The sequence below is a fragment of the Peromyscus eremicus genome, chromosome 19 (assembly GCF_949786415.1).
Source record: "Peromyscus eremicus chromosome 19, PerEre_H2_v1, whole genome shotgun sequence".
Classification (NCBI taxonomy): domain Eukaryota; kingdom Metazoa; phylum Chordata; class Mammalia; order Rodentia; family Cricetidae; genus Peromyscus; species Peromyscus eremicus.
In genome coordinates, this window is record NC_081435.1 from 27,163,232 (window position 1) to 27,176,916 (window position 13,685).

At 50.7% G+C, this 13,685-nt stretch overlaps 1 long non-coding RNA gene across 1 annotated transcript; it reads left to right on the forward strand.

The window, feature by feature from the left end:
- The first annotated feature begins 896 nt into the window (after positions 1-896).
- Positions 897-10,086, forward strand: LOC131895798 (uncharacterized). The gene is made up of 3 exons (XR_009375276.1): positions 897-1,207; positions 2,883-3,231; positions 9,329-10,086. It is a non-coding gene; the product is annotated as an uncharacterized LOC131895798 (long non-coding RNA).
- Positions 10,087-13,685: the final 3,599 nt, after the last annotated feature.

Below are 13,685 nucleotides of genomic sequence, written 5' to 3' on the forward strand. Positions count from 1 at the left end.
TACATAATGAGTAACAACAGTGAAAAGATTTAGGGTCTGGATTGAGAGAACTTTGTTAGATTGCCTGGGTTTGTTATTTGCTCTGTGCATGACTTGGGACAAGTGACTTCACCTCTGTGAACCTTGAGTTCTCTTGCTATAAAATAGGATAATACGTATCCCCAGCATTATTGTAGAATTAAATTAGACAGTTAATATTAAAACACCTCATAAACCGTAGGACGTTGTGTTCACTCTAGTTTAACATTACTTGGAAGAGAGCTCTGGGCAAAGAGCTGCGAGGCCTCCAAAGTTCTGTTCCTCGATGACCTATGTATGTTAGCTATGGGGAGAGAAGGCACAGAGCAAAGGGCCGAGCTCCGTGGAGAGATCTCCCTCCATTCACTAATTGCATACATGTTTACAGGGTGTCTTCCAAACTCAAGGTATGGAAGGTCTGCTAGAGATTTTAGGGTAGGTCTGGCAGAGGAGCTAGAAGGCCAAAGTCAGACTTCTAGATTTACCGTCCTGTGGGTAAAGGTCTCTGAGAGCTCGTATGCTTGTGAGTTACCTTGTGGTGACTTCTGGCCAGCTGAGTCGCTTCGCTCAGTCACCTCTGAGGCCAGGGGATGCAGGGACAATTGTGAGACCATTTGAGTCAGCTATTTAGTGGGTGGCCTCTCCCCACAGGTCAGAGGCCTATCTGGCTACCACAGCTGGCGGTCACAAAGGACCTGCCGAGAATCCAATCTAATGGTGTTGCAAAGGCTGAAGCCACTCTTCTGGGAAGGGGAGGGTGAGTCGCAAGGTGATTTTGCTGCTGTCACAATTTCCCTTCAGACGCAACCTGTCTCGAGGGCCAAAATAGCAGTTTTGCAGGCAGGAAAGTATTGTGACATCATCCCCAGATTCAGCCAGATTCATCAACCCCTCTCCAGCCAGTCGGTCTCCCTTGTCCCTTGGAAACATGCGCCAAGGTCCTAAGGGACAAGCTTGGTAGCTCAAAGGTCCCATCTAGCTTCTTGGCCCCAGTTCTGGGCTCTGTCTAAAAACAAGACATTGCTACCCCCAGCTGATAGCGACTAGGAGAAGAAAGTGTTTGTGCCTGTGGCTGTAGTTTCGGCCATTCCCCTGCCCCAGGGCTGAGTGTAAGACCTGCAGGGTGAGGAGCACACAGACGGGGCTAGAGACGTAAGGGTGATACCTGGCCTGGAGGCTGTCCGGAGAGGTGAGAGGTCAATCTGCCGTTGCTGGGAGAGGGAAGGGAGGGAGGAAAGGAAGGATAGAAAGAGAGCAGAGGGGTGTGTGTGTGTGTGTGTGTGTGTGTGTGTGTGTGTGTGTGTATGTGTGTGTGTTACAGCAGAAGAAGGCAGGCAGGAATGGAGACTCCACAGCCTCCACTGATTAGAAGGGTTTTGAAATTGATAAATTACTTTGTATCAGGGCAAAATGATTTGACCAGGTTTCAAATGTCTTAGAGAAGGGAAGCTTCTCTTGGGCCAAGTATTGATTGCATTTAATAGAGCTGGGACTTTCTCACTTAAAAACAACAAAATAAACATCTGGGAGAAGGCACTAATCTCTCTCTCCCTCTCCCTCTCTCTCTCTTTCTCCCTCTCCCTTCCTCCTTCTCTCTCCCTTTCTTCTTAGCTCTTTCTCCCTCCTTCTCCTTCTTAAGAACAGCAAAGAATACAGAGACCCGCCCCAGCCTGGGCCACTGCTGATGTTGAACTGAGGAGCTCCTTTGGGGCAGATTGATGGTGGGGGTTTGGGAGAAGAGGGGGCCTTGGGTTGGTCCCATTCTTCACAGATCGATTTTTGCCAAACAGGGACTGTCAGGGCCGTTGATAAATCACTAGTCCAAGTGATGAATGCCCTGAGGCAGGACGGGGTGGGATGGGGGTAGGATGCTAGTCTGGGAGACAGCTCAGGGAAGGACAGGGGCAAGGAGAAAGGGCTGGTGGGCAGAGGGAACTGGGGAAAGTTAGCCCTAGATAACTTTATGAGATACACAGATACCTTGTCTCTCAACAGGATTTGACCACAATCATTGGCTCAACGGCACTTCAAAATCCATTTTCTGCCTGCCTCTCATCTGTCTCTTGCTGTCTGTCTCACTGTCGGCCTCTTTATCTGGCTTCCAAATGAACTCTGATGGTTTCCTCCCAGGAGAGGATTTGCTTGGGCTTCCTGGAAAATGGAGAAAATCTTAGGGAAGTGGGAAGCGAGGAGGGGTTTGGCAGTGACAAGTGAGCAGGGCAGGGCAGGGCAGGATGGTGCAGGGTGCCCCCCCCAATGTGGAGGGTGCAGCTACAGCAAGGACCAGTAGTAGCAGAGAGGGAGGGGGCTGTGGGAATGCACTTAGGAGTTTGTAGGACAGCTCTTACCAGGAACAACCAGGCTTCCAAGGAATCATGTCCTCTCTAAAGGGAAAGCCATGTGTGTGGTTCTCATACCTTTCCAATGGGAGGGGAGATTGGCCTCAGGGGGGCTCCCTGAAAAACAGAAGAAAGTGTAGAGCGGGTGAAAGACCATCCCAGAGGCACAGGAATGAGCTGTCTTTATAACAAAGCCTGCTTGGAGATGGCTCAGATCATAGATTATCGATGTGAATCCTCCCTCACTGGCTTGGACACTTTGCTCACTCAACTTCCTTATTTAAAAAAAAAAAATGGGAAAATAGAATCATGATCCAGTATGACACATTATCTTAATTAGTACAAACCTGGGCCTGGCCCAGAGCAGGCACTCATTGGTGAACATTAGCTAGGGAACCCTGCTGTTCTTCCTGGTGTAACAGCAAGACAGATTCTGAAGTCACAGAAACACAAAACATGTCAGCCGCTGTGGGGACTCCTAGCTCTGCTAGAGGGTGACGAACTGTACTGATTTTCCATCTACAGGCCCATTTATGTCTGTCCCCACAGCCAGTGCTGGTGCATCGTGGGCCTAGGGCTCTATTAACTTCTCTGTAGTAGAAGCAGATGGAACATAGCCCACCAAATATCCACAGGGCCCCCAGCTGGACTCCTGAGCCTTCAGCTAGGTGCCTCTTCACTGGCGGGACCCAAGACTCTGTCCATGGTGCTAACCCTCACCCCACGCCTTGCCTCAACCCTGCACTCCTGATCACCAACTCCAACGTCTCTGAAGACCTCCTCATCTCGGGGATGAATTCTGAGCTCATGTTCTGGACCGCTGCCAGGAAGAAGGACGCAGCGTTAGTTGAAAGCATCACACAAAAGGCCGCAGGTAATTATGTCTCTTTTAAGCTGCTAACAGGATTGGCCGTTTGATAAATGGGAGGATTTGAGGCTGTTTTGTCACTGACAAGCTGTTGTAAGATCATATTGGAAGCTGAAGACAGTTTATCTTCATGTGTGTGGTGGAGAGAGGGGAATTCTCCGTGGATTTTACACCCTCTTCAAATTAATGTGATTTCCTAGGCTGGTCCTGGGCACAGAGTGAGTGATCTTTATGACTTACCCCCTGATTAGATTACCTGGCTCAGCGGCCACCTCCAGCCCCTCAGAGTGCCCTGGAGCTCACCAGGCCCCTCCCCCACCTCATCCCTCCAGCTCTCCAGTACCTCAGGCTTCCCCCTGACCTCCCTGCTCTCTCCTCTGCTAGCCTTACTCACAGGCCCATCTGCTAAGCAAGCCCAAGGCTCAATTACTGCTGGCTGGCCCGAGAGCAAGAGAGATCTGGTTTCTTCAGCTCCTCTGGAGGGAGCAGAGAAGAGGCAGGCGATGGGAGTGGGGGGGGGGACCAGCAAAGGAGAGTAGAAATGAGACAAAGAGAGTATTGAAAGAGAAAAGCAAGCTGAGCCAGAGACAAGAGTAGACAAAAACAGTAGCAAAGGAGAGGAATGGTTTATTTGTTTTATTTCCAGAACCTTCCCTAGAACCACAGGTACCAAGACAGCCTCCTCTCCTTTCCTGAAGCCTGAGTTAAACAGGTCCCTAGGCATTTCCTACCAGATGATGGCTTTATTGTCTTCACAACACATACCACCTTTACCCTGCTTAGTTATTCTTCTCTATGGTACGTAAGACTCATGCGAGAGCAGAGGTCATTGTTGTTCCTCCCAGAACTCGAGCACACAGTAGGCTCTTGGTCAGTGTTTATGGAATGTGTGGTTGGGCGGGGATTTGGAAAGGGATGGCCAAGGGGCAAGGCTGGCTTGGCATCCTGGCACACATTTGAAGGCAAATGGAAGGCTCCCTGGTTTGGGGCTGGGTCCTTAAGGTCACCACCACTGGCTAGATTTAAAGAGACAATTTCCAGTGAGGGAATGCTTCAGGAACTCTTTAGGAAAATTAGGCGTCCTCCAGAACAAAGCTTCTCGAGATGTGACCTATGCAACACTTGTCTGCATTTCTCTACACATTGCATGTAATTCTAAAGTGGTTTTGTGGGAAACGGGTCAGCCGGAGGCTCCTGGCTCCTGCCCGAGTGGAGTAAAGTGTGTGTATGTGTGTGTGTGTGTGTGTGTGTGTGTGTGTGTGTGTTGGAGGGTAGTGGTTAGAATCCTTGCAATGGAATGGGGGGGGGGGCTAATGCCAATTATGTCTACTCCAGTTCATTTTACAAACTTGAAGCAGCTTACAGGTAAGCATTCAGGGATAAAGCTAGCATAGCGGGCAGTTCTACCTGCCCGAGACTTCTGAGGAAGAGGAGGAGAGCAACAGCTGTGAGAATGAGAAGGATCCCTTCCTGCTCCAGGCCAACTGAGGCTCTGCAGCTGGTCAGCCATGCCTCATTTCCCCGGCAAGCTGTGCACCCGCCCCATACCCCAGGCTAGGTTCCCTGCTTTTTCAGGGGCCTCCCCCCCAATTGTCAGCAATCTGTGTTCCATTACTGATTGGATACTATGCCAGCATATCAGCCTACACACACACACACACACACCACACACACACACACATTACAACACAACCCCATCATAATATCAGACATGGTCAGGGTCCTCATTAGACACTCGGCATACAGTAATAGGTGCTCAAGAATGAAGAACAGTTTGCCTGAGTCATGGTACAGCCTGAATATATCCATTCTATGTTCCAGCCTAGACGGAGAAATGTTGGAATTTGTGGGGGTGATATGGAAGCCAAGGTCCAGTAGGTTGAAAAAAATAGCTCACCCATCCCATTACTGCCCAAGAAAACCAAGGCATGACAGAGCTACCACCACCTCCCACCCAACCTACACTCCAGCAGCCCTGCCTTACATAATACCTCAAATAATGCATGCTCTGGGTGCCTTAGAAGCATCCATTGCTCTGTACACGATACTCCTTTGCATCTTAAATCACTCCTATCCTTTAGTCTTCATGGACCTTTCTGCATCTCTGGCTCTGTGCTGTTGCCATACTGAGCACTCGCTTACCAAAGAGATATCTGGTATCTGTCTTCTTCTCTGGATTGAGAGCCTCATGATAGCAGTGTCTGAGTCTTGCCCATTGAGTGGGACTCTGGTACTACTACCCACAGGGCAGGGCATATTGCAGGCTTCGAGATGGGAAGACTAAGGCTTAGGCAAGTCCACTTGTTTTGAGGAGTGGTTCCTGAACACCCATTCTCAAGGCCCTGAGGGTGCATTGGAAGGCTGAAAGGTCATCTCTCTCTCCCTCAGAGAGGCTATAAACTTAGAGTGACATGCATGGGTGTCAAGTGGTTGTATAGATTCATGTACAGGTGCAAATGTGTCAAGTGCTGTAAGGAAGGGCCTGATGGGGCAAGGAATACACAAGAGTACAGGGCAAGCAAGCTGCAGTATCAGAGCTCCCTTAGAAGAGAATAGCCTTAAGGATGATATTACTCTGAGGTCAGAAAGTCTATATGGAGCCAAGGCAGAAGAAAAAGTGTTCTGGAGAGAGGTAACACCGTGTGCCAAGGCCCTGCATCAGGACAGGACATGGCCTCTAGAAGGAAACAAAAGACCAATATGGCTGACGTGTGTGGGGTCTTTGAGGGTGCCTGGAAGCAGACAGAGGCCAGACCACCACGCAGAGCCTTGTCAACTGATCCCGAGCGACTTGCGTCCACACCAGCAAGCCACGGATTTAAACACCGAAGAGTTCCAACAGCACAGGGCGTGGGCACCATCAGCAGTGATAAGATAGAACTGCATTTTGAAAAGGTCATTATGGCTTCTGTGGAAGAAGGAGGAAGGGACTTGAGGAGAGACAAACAGGTCAATCGGCTGTGCGTTGTAGCCATTCAGACTTGGTCCCTCAAGGTGAAGGCAGAGATGGGGAGTAGTGAACACTGTGTGAGAGAATGTTTTCAGTTGACACCATGGATGGATCGGGGACAAAACCAGGACAAGCATCTATCCTTAACCTTTGCCCTTTCTTATAGTCACTGGCTTCTTGTCAAGCAGGCAGGTCACCAAGGAGAAAGAGCTTCCAGGCCTCCTCCAGACGCAGATGTACAACTTGCTTTCAAGGGGGTGGGGAGGGGCTGGGGGTTCCCTACACTATGTTCTTCCATGCACCTTTTAGGCTGAACCCAGGCAGGGGGTGGATTTCTTCCATCCCTGCAGGTGCTTTGCATGCTGGGAAATGTAGTTCTGGAGCAGGAAACCGGCCCGCTCCTGGCTGTGGGTCTGGCAGGCAGCCTGGTTGCCATGGCAGCAGCTGGGCTGGAGCCACCGAACCATTTCATCCACAGCTCTGCTGGTTCTGAGAGCTCCCAGCAAGAAAGCTTGGGCTCCAGGGAGGAGGGAGGGAAGAGAGGGAAGAAGAAGGGAGAGGGAAGGAAGAAGAGGGAGGGAGGGAGGATCTTTCGGGCCTTCCCCAGAGGCCTAGGCTAAGCTTACCACTCCATGGGGCTTGTGGATTGAGCAGAGAGAAGTCGCTAGCACGGGCTCACAGAAGAAATCAGAACCGTTGGAGCTGTTGGTGTCACTCAGACCCTGTAGGTTCAGCTTTGTGAATGCAGAAGCCCTTGGCGGACCAGAGAATGGAGGAAGCAGCCCTCCTCCCCAGGGGAACACAGCCCAAGTGGAAAGGCAAGAGAGTGCAAAAGCATTACTTAGGAAGGAAAAGCCCTGCCCCTCTTTTCTCCAAAGGGTCCCTAGGACACATTCCCTTCTCTCTGCGTGTTGGCCACAGTTCTAGTTCATTCTCTCTCCCCGGAGAAGGCTTTCTAAAACACAAATCTGGCCCTGCCACCCCTCCCCCCAACACACACACCCCTGCTTAAAATTCTTCAATGGCTCCCCTTTTGCCCACGGCTGGACTAGGTCCAGGCACTCTAGTACGATCATTCATGGCCTTTCTGATTCTGGCCTGCAGCTTGCTGTCCAGCGATCCTCCTGCCTCCCCATCTGCTACACCATATCAAGGTTTTCTCCTTCACCCCGGTCTCTGCACATGCTCCTCTCTGCATGATGTGTCCTTCCCTCCACCTCCTACCTCAAAGCCCACCAAACCTAGCCAAACACAGCCCCTCCCTGTGCAGTTTTCCGAACTCTTCCAGCAGCGGAAGAATGAATGGCCCGCTGCTCTGAGCTCCCAGAGCACTTTGTACTCCCTCTAAAGCACTTATCGCCCATGTTGTGAGGATTGTCTCCGAAGCTGTCTCTTCCCGCTCCCTCCTCTGCATCGGAGCCATCCCCCCCACCCCCACCCCAGGGTCCCCAGAGCCCAGCACAGTATCTGGCACAGGGTAGGCCCTCAATAAATGGTGAATAGGATTGAATTTAGAAAAGGAAGGCTTTTGGGGCCTTGGCCACACTCCCACTCTGCATTCCTGGACCTCTCCTCTACCAGCTTCTCCCTTGGGTGCCTGAGTACTTGAGCATGGAGTACTGAGCAGTGCACCACAGCTGACTAGTGGACCTTGTCCAGAGAGTGGCGTGTTCTATTCTGGGCAGGGGTGACTTAGGCACCTACACATGGAGGCTGTAAGCCTCTTCATGTCACTAGGAGTCTGCACCAAGCCACACCCAGCTCTCCAGAAACAAGGCGCCTGTATCTTCAATGGAGCCGTGATTTATGAACCCAGCTCCAGGATCCGAGAAAGCCAATTAGGCTTCTGTATCTCTCCACCTGGAGGCAGAATAATTCCAGGAAAGTGCTTCCTTCTGGGCAGAGGCTCCATCTGCCTGGGCCTCAGCCTGCGTCTTGCCCATCCAGCCTTCTATGCTGCTCAGTTGCTCTGGCTTCCAGGGCCAGGAAGGAACCATCTCGGGAAGGACGGCTCCAATTCTACCATGGAACATCTGGGAGGCCCTTTCTAGGTTGCCGTCTTTCCTGCCGTCCTTATGTCCTCATTATAACAAGAGGGGTTTGTTTGTTTGTTTTTAAGTCCTTAGTTGTCTAGGTCATTCATTCATTCATTTACATATGAATTCACTTCTTCATTGATATATTCTCTTTAAAAAAAAAGATTCATTAGGTGCCTTCTTGTGTGGGAGCTGCATTAATCACAAAGAAGTGATTCAGAAGCATGGTCTCTACTCTCAGGAGGCTTTCAGTCTGAGGCTTACTTACCTTCAAGCGCTTTGAGGAGGAAGTATAGCCTGTTACCTGCAGTGACTGGCCTGATTTGAGATGTCAACGATTTTTTTTTTTTTTGCTCATTGCACCTGTGGTATGGCAGGTGTGGGAGAGGAAGGTAGGAATGATTCAGGTGTTTCCCTTCCAGAGGAAGTGGAGAGAGCCCCCCCCCCAATGTTAGGTTCTACATCGGTGATAGGGCCAGGAGAGAGGGGGTTGTGAACTGCTGCAGCAGGGGCCCAGGCTCTCTGGGACCTTGGGGAAGGTTCTCTAAGACAGGGAGACTGGTCCTTTTCACCCTGTAGGAGAGACTGTGGATGGGTGGAGCTTTGGCAAGACTGACTTAGGCTGAGCCAGAAACAGCCTTCCCTGGTTGAGGGTGGGGATAATGAATTAAGGTATCCCTACTGGGAGAAGGGAGGGTTTCAGCTTCACAACCTGCAGGAAGTGGGCATTCCCAGAGCTCTTGGAGGCTGTGATGTCACCTCTGCAGTGCAGGGATGAGTCCCGTAAGGGGTTGAGGAGAGCAGGAGCTGGGGCAGGAGCTGGCTCGGGTTCTTCTCTTACTGCCCCTTCTACAAGCTGGGCCCATAGCCTGAATGATGTCCTCAAATCCTGTTGCTCCCGTGACCCCAGAAGGCTAGGGCTTGGGGGAAGATAAGTCAGCCGAGGGACTAGAGTTTGGGGGAGACCGGAGATGCTAGGGAGCAGAGAATGAGACTCAATGGTGGAGATCCTTGATGCTTCTGCATTGAATGGCAACCTTGCTCTGTAAGTTTTGAGTCTCAGTTCCCCTAGGTATAAAATCTGCTAAATGTTGGACGTTTCTGGGGAAATCCCCAGGGCTCTTTGGTTTCTTTCTTCTGCAATTGGAACGGGGTGACATACGGAGAAGCTACAGAGAAATGTTGGCTCCACCCTCTGCCAAGGGACTCAAATCAGCATTTGTTGACATTTCTCAAGACACCCTCAGTGCTGGTGACATTTCAGAGACCTGCTCTCTGACAGGGCTGGAGGATGTGAACCTGACCCTGAAGCCTTTGCTCCAGACCCAGACCCACTGGAACAAACCTTGCCTTTCCTCCAGCACCTCCAACCAGTGCTGAAACTACCCGGGGGGCTCTGGTGCCAACTTGAAAATGCTGACGAGGCAAGACTGGAGCAGGTGTGGGCTCAGTCCTTTCCTTACCAAGCTTCAACATCTGCCTCTGTGGGATGGAAGTCGCCGTCCTTGCTTCCCTGAGAATAGAGTTGTGAGTGCATAATGGTGAGAAAAGGGAAGTGTTATGTCTGCTGTGTACTGTTGTCCAAGTGTGAAGTTCAGATGGAGGTATTAGGGCCGGGGTAGGGGTACAGTGTGGAGGATCAGCAGGTGCAGAGGCTGGTGGAACCAATGACTCTGCCCATTTCATACATTGGAGAGGGTCACTTGGTGGGTAGAGGTCAGCACAGGGAACCAGAGGGATTCTTGGATGCTCTTGTTGAAGCTAACAGAGAGCAACAGAGCTGTGGACCATATCAGAACCAGCCCAGTCTAAGGCTGGACCGCCCTGAACACGCCTGATCTTGGGAACTAAGGGGGGTTGGGTCTGGTTGGTCCCTGGCTAGGGAAAGCAGCCTGTATCAGGAGGGAGAGTCAAGCTCACCTGTTTCCCTCCTTCATCTCAGGCTGGTTAGGAAGCCGATTTGAAAGGTCGGGTCAGGGCGATGACAAAGTGTCTAGATTTCAGAGTCAGCAGAGCTAATCCTGGCTCTACTGCTCGCTAGCTGTGTGGCTTTAGGCAAGTACTTCACCTTTCAGAACACTGTCTGTCTCAGTTCTGAAGAAAGGCAGTGATGCGGTGTACCTTGCAGGCTTGTGAGGAGAATTGGAGAGGATGATGCTTCAAATTTCTTAGCATGGGCTGCCATAGAACACACGCTGATCTGCTTTGCCGGCCTCTACCGTTAGTGGCATCCGCTGTCAACCGGGAAGCAGGTTGGACCTCACCGAAAACCTGTCTCACCTCAGACGGGCTTCATCCATAAAGAGAGAAGACCATCTCCCCGGCAGGTGCTTGTGCATTTGAATATGTGCCAAGTACCAGATTTCTACTCAGATTCCAAATGTGCTGATTATGTGAGATAGATTTCCCACCTGAGTCTCAGTTTTTGCCTCTTTAAATATGCAGAGCAGGGGGCTGGGGTTAAGGTTTGGAGGTTATGAGTGCTTGCTGCTCTTTCAGAGGACCCAAATTTGGTTCCCAGCACCCATGTCAGGTGACTCACAACTGCCTGTAACTCCAGCTCCAGGGGATTTGATGCCCTTTTTTGGCCTCTGCAGTCACATGCCCACACATGTATACACACACATAGGCAGACACACATATAAAAAACAATGAGTCTTAAATAAATATGAGAGTAACCGGTCAAGGATTATGGATTGGTGGTAATAGCCATTAAGTGAATTTCTGGTCAAGCGAACAATTGTGTTTGGTGCCAAAGTAACACACAAACATCATTTCCTAGGGGGTGAGGATGAAATTATAGCCACCATGCTGTCTGCCTAAGCGTTTCTAATGGTGAGAGAGTGAGGTACCTGCCTCCTGCTGCAGTCCAACAGGACATATCAGCATTGCCTCACATGTGTTCCAAAGGGTTGCTCTGAACTGCTTCAGCCTTTAGATCAATTTTCTAGTTTCCAGGAAATGCTAGGAAAGTGTCACAAGCCAAACAACAGTACAAGGAAATAACTAGATTGCTGGGAGAAGGGATGTGTAGAGGAAGGCCGATCTGGATGTTCTAATGAATAAATAGCCCAGAAAAAAATGGACTGCATCACGCTAAGCAATGCTCTGCCCAGGATGATCAGGTACTGTCCTCCCACTGGACTCTGGCAAACCAACTAGAAAAGACTGGGAGGGTGGTCAGTTGGAGAAATTGGTATATGGGCTATGTACTAGAAGAGAAGACATTTACTGAAATGAAAAGGTGGAAATTGCTGGACACACACCCCTTGATCACCTTTCCCCCCTCATTTTATGTGTATGGGTGTTTTGCCTGCCTGTGTATCTATCTACGCACTACATGTATGCAGTGCCAGTGGAGACCAGAAGAGGGCGCGAAATCCCCTGGAACTGTGGTTAGAGTCAGTTGTGAGCCTCGATATAGGGGCTGGGAATTGAACCAGGATCCTCGGGAAGAGCAGCCAGTGGTCTTAACTGTTAAGGCATCTCTCCAGTCCCTTAATTACATTTTGGTTAAATAAACAAACTAACAAACAAAAAAGACTTCTAAGTTAAAAAAAAAAAAAGTCAAGAACAGCTGGGCATGGTGATGCACACCTGCAACCCCAACACTTTGAAGGCAGAGGCAGGAGGATTGCCACAAGTTTGAGGCCAGCCTGGTCTACAGAGTGGGTGCCAGACTAGCCACCACTACATGGTAAGACCTTATTTCAAAAGCAAAAGAGAGCGGTAGTGGGGAGGTGGTGTTAACGGTTAATAGGTATAGGGCCAGTTTTCAATTTTTGTATTTTTGCTGTCTGTTTTCATCCCATTTCCAGAATGTGCATGCATTGCTTCTATAATAAAATGCTATTTAATAAGCAAAATGGAAACAGTAACAGCGTGTACCTGCTGGTGCTGTCACGGTGCAATGAGGTAATGATGAGAAACACAGGCTTTGGCACAAGTGCATGCTGGGCAGTTTGGTGCCACTAAGATATGTGCTGTTCTACCCCCAATCAGCATTACCTTGAGCTGGCTTATGGGGTTGCTACCCTGACCCCAAGTCCTGGCACAAAGCAGGCCTCTGCTGATATTCGTTGAACAAATCACTTCCTTTGGTACAGCTTTTGTTGGAAGGAAGCATGCCTCAGAGCTGCCTTCCTCTCCCTGAGCCCCCAGGGTGTGACTCTCAGCCAGGTCCTTACAATCAGCAGGAGGCAACTTTTGCTAGTAACAGAGAGCCCCGGTGGTCTGGGTCAAAGGAAACAACCGTGTCCCCACTCCCACGGGCTATACTCTCTGTTTATTTTCTTTTTCATTTCGGAAACAGAATCTAACTGTAGCTCAGGCTAGTCTGGAACTCACGATTTTCCAGTCTTAGTCTTAAGTCTCCCCGGTGTTGGGATTATAAACACAATTTCCCCATTCCCAACAGCTTTTGACTTTGACTTCCTTGTCCACCCTAAAAACTCTTGGCCAGAGGTTGAGAGTGAAGCTCTTCTTTGAATACAGACTGGGATTAAGGCTAACCCTACCCTAGTAGCCGGTTCTTGGTCTGGTCTGAGCCAGCTTCCCAGATAAAGCCTCAAAATTAAGATCGGGCTGCAGCAGGATTATCTTATGGCGGAGGACTGCCCTGAATTGAAAGCCAGACTTTAGACAGGTAAGCTCGGGTCCCAAGCTTGCTCTGGACCGAACGCTGAAGCCGAGGCGGAGTGTGATCCTGCTTGAGGCCGAGGTTGCACCTGCCAAAGGACAGCTGAGCTGTTGCTTCGCAGAGGAGCCAAGGAGGAGGCCGTGGGCAAGCGGACTGCGGGGCGGAGCTCGGGCAGCCATACTGCACCAGAGATGCAGAGACGCCTCCGGAGGCTCCAGCCTGCCCCGCGCTGAGGGCTGAACCCGCTTAGGGTGGAGGGGAGCAGCGTCTGCCCGCGCCGACTCAGAGCGATCGGGCACGCAGGGGCGGGGAAGGGCTTTGCAGGCAGCCGAGAAGCACTTGCCTCCAAGGGATCCCCCCGCTCTGGAGAGGAGCCTCCGGGCCCAGAGTCTGTGGTTTGTGCCCTATTACCCCAGCTCCACCCACCAGGAGCCCGCCGGGCTCTTTGCTCATTAGGCCGACATCCCTCTTTAATAAAAAATACATGAATAAATAAATAATAGCAGCCATAACCGAGCGGGAAACCGCTTTCCACTCTTCTTTCTGTTCTGTTTCCTCCTGTCCTTCCTTCCAGCCGCGGTCGGTCCGGGGGCTCTCGGTGGAGTCGACTGTAAATCCTTCGCTCCCCACAGAGTGGCAGGCATTCCTGAAGACTGCGGCTGGGACCACTGGGCTGGCGGGCTGCTCTTGTGCGGGCCTAAACCAGAAGAGGGGCTCCTCTGGGTTTTTGTTGTTGTTTTGGTTTGGTTTGGTTTGGGCACAGTCAAGTCTTTAAGGGACAAGACTCGAACAGGCAGGGACAGGCATAGACTGGAGCAGTATGGGAGGAACTAGA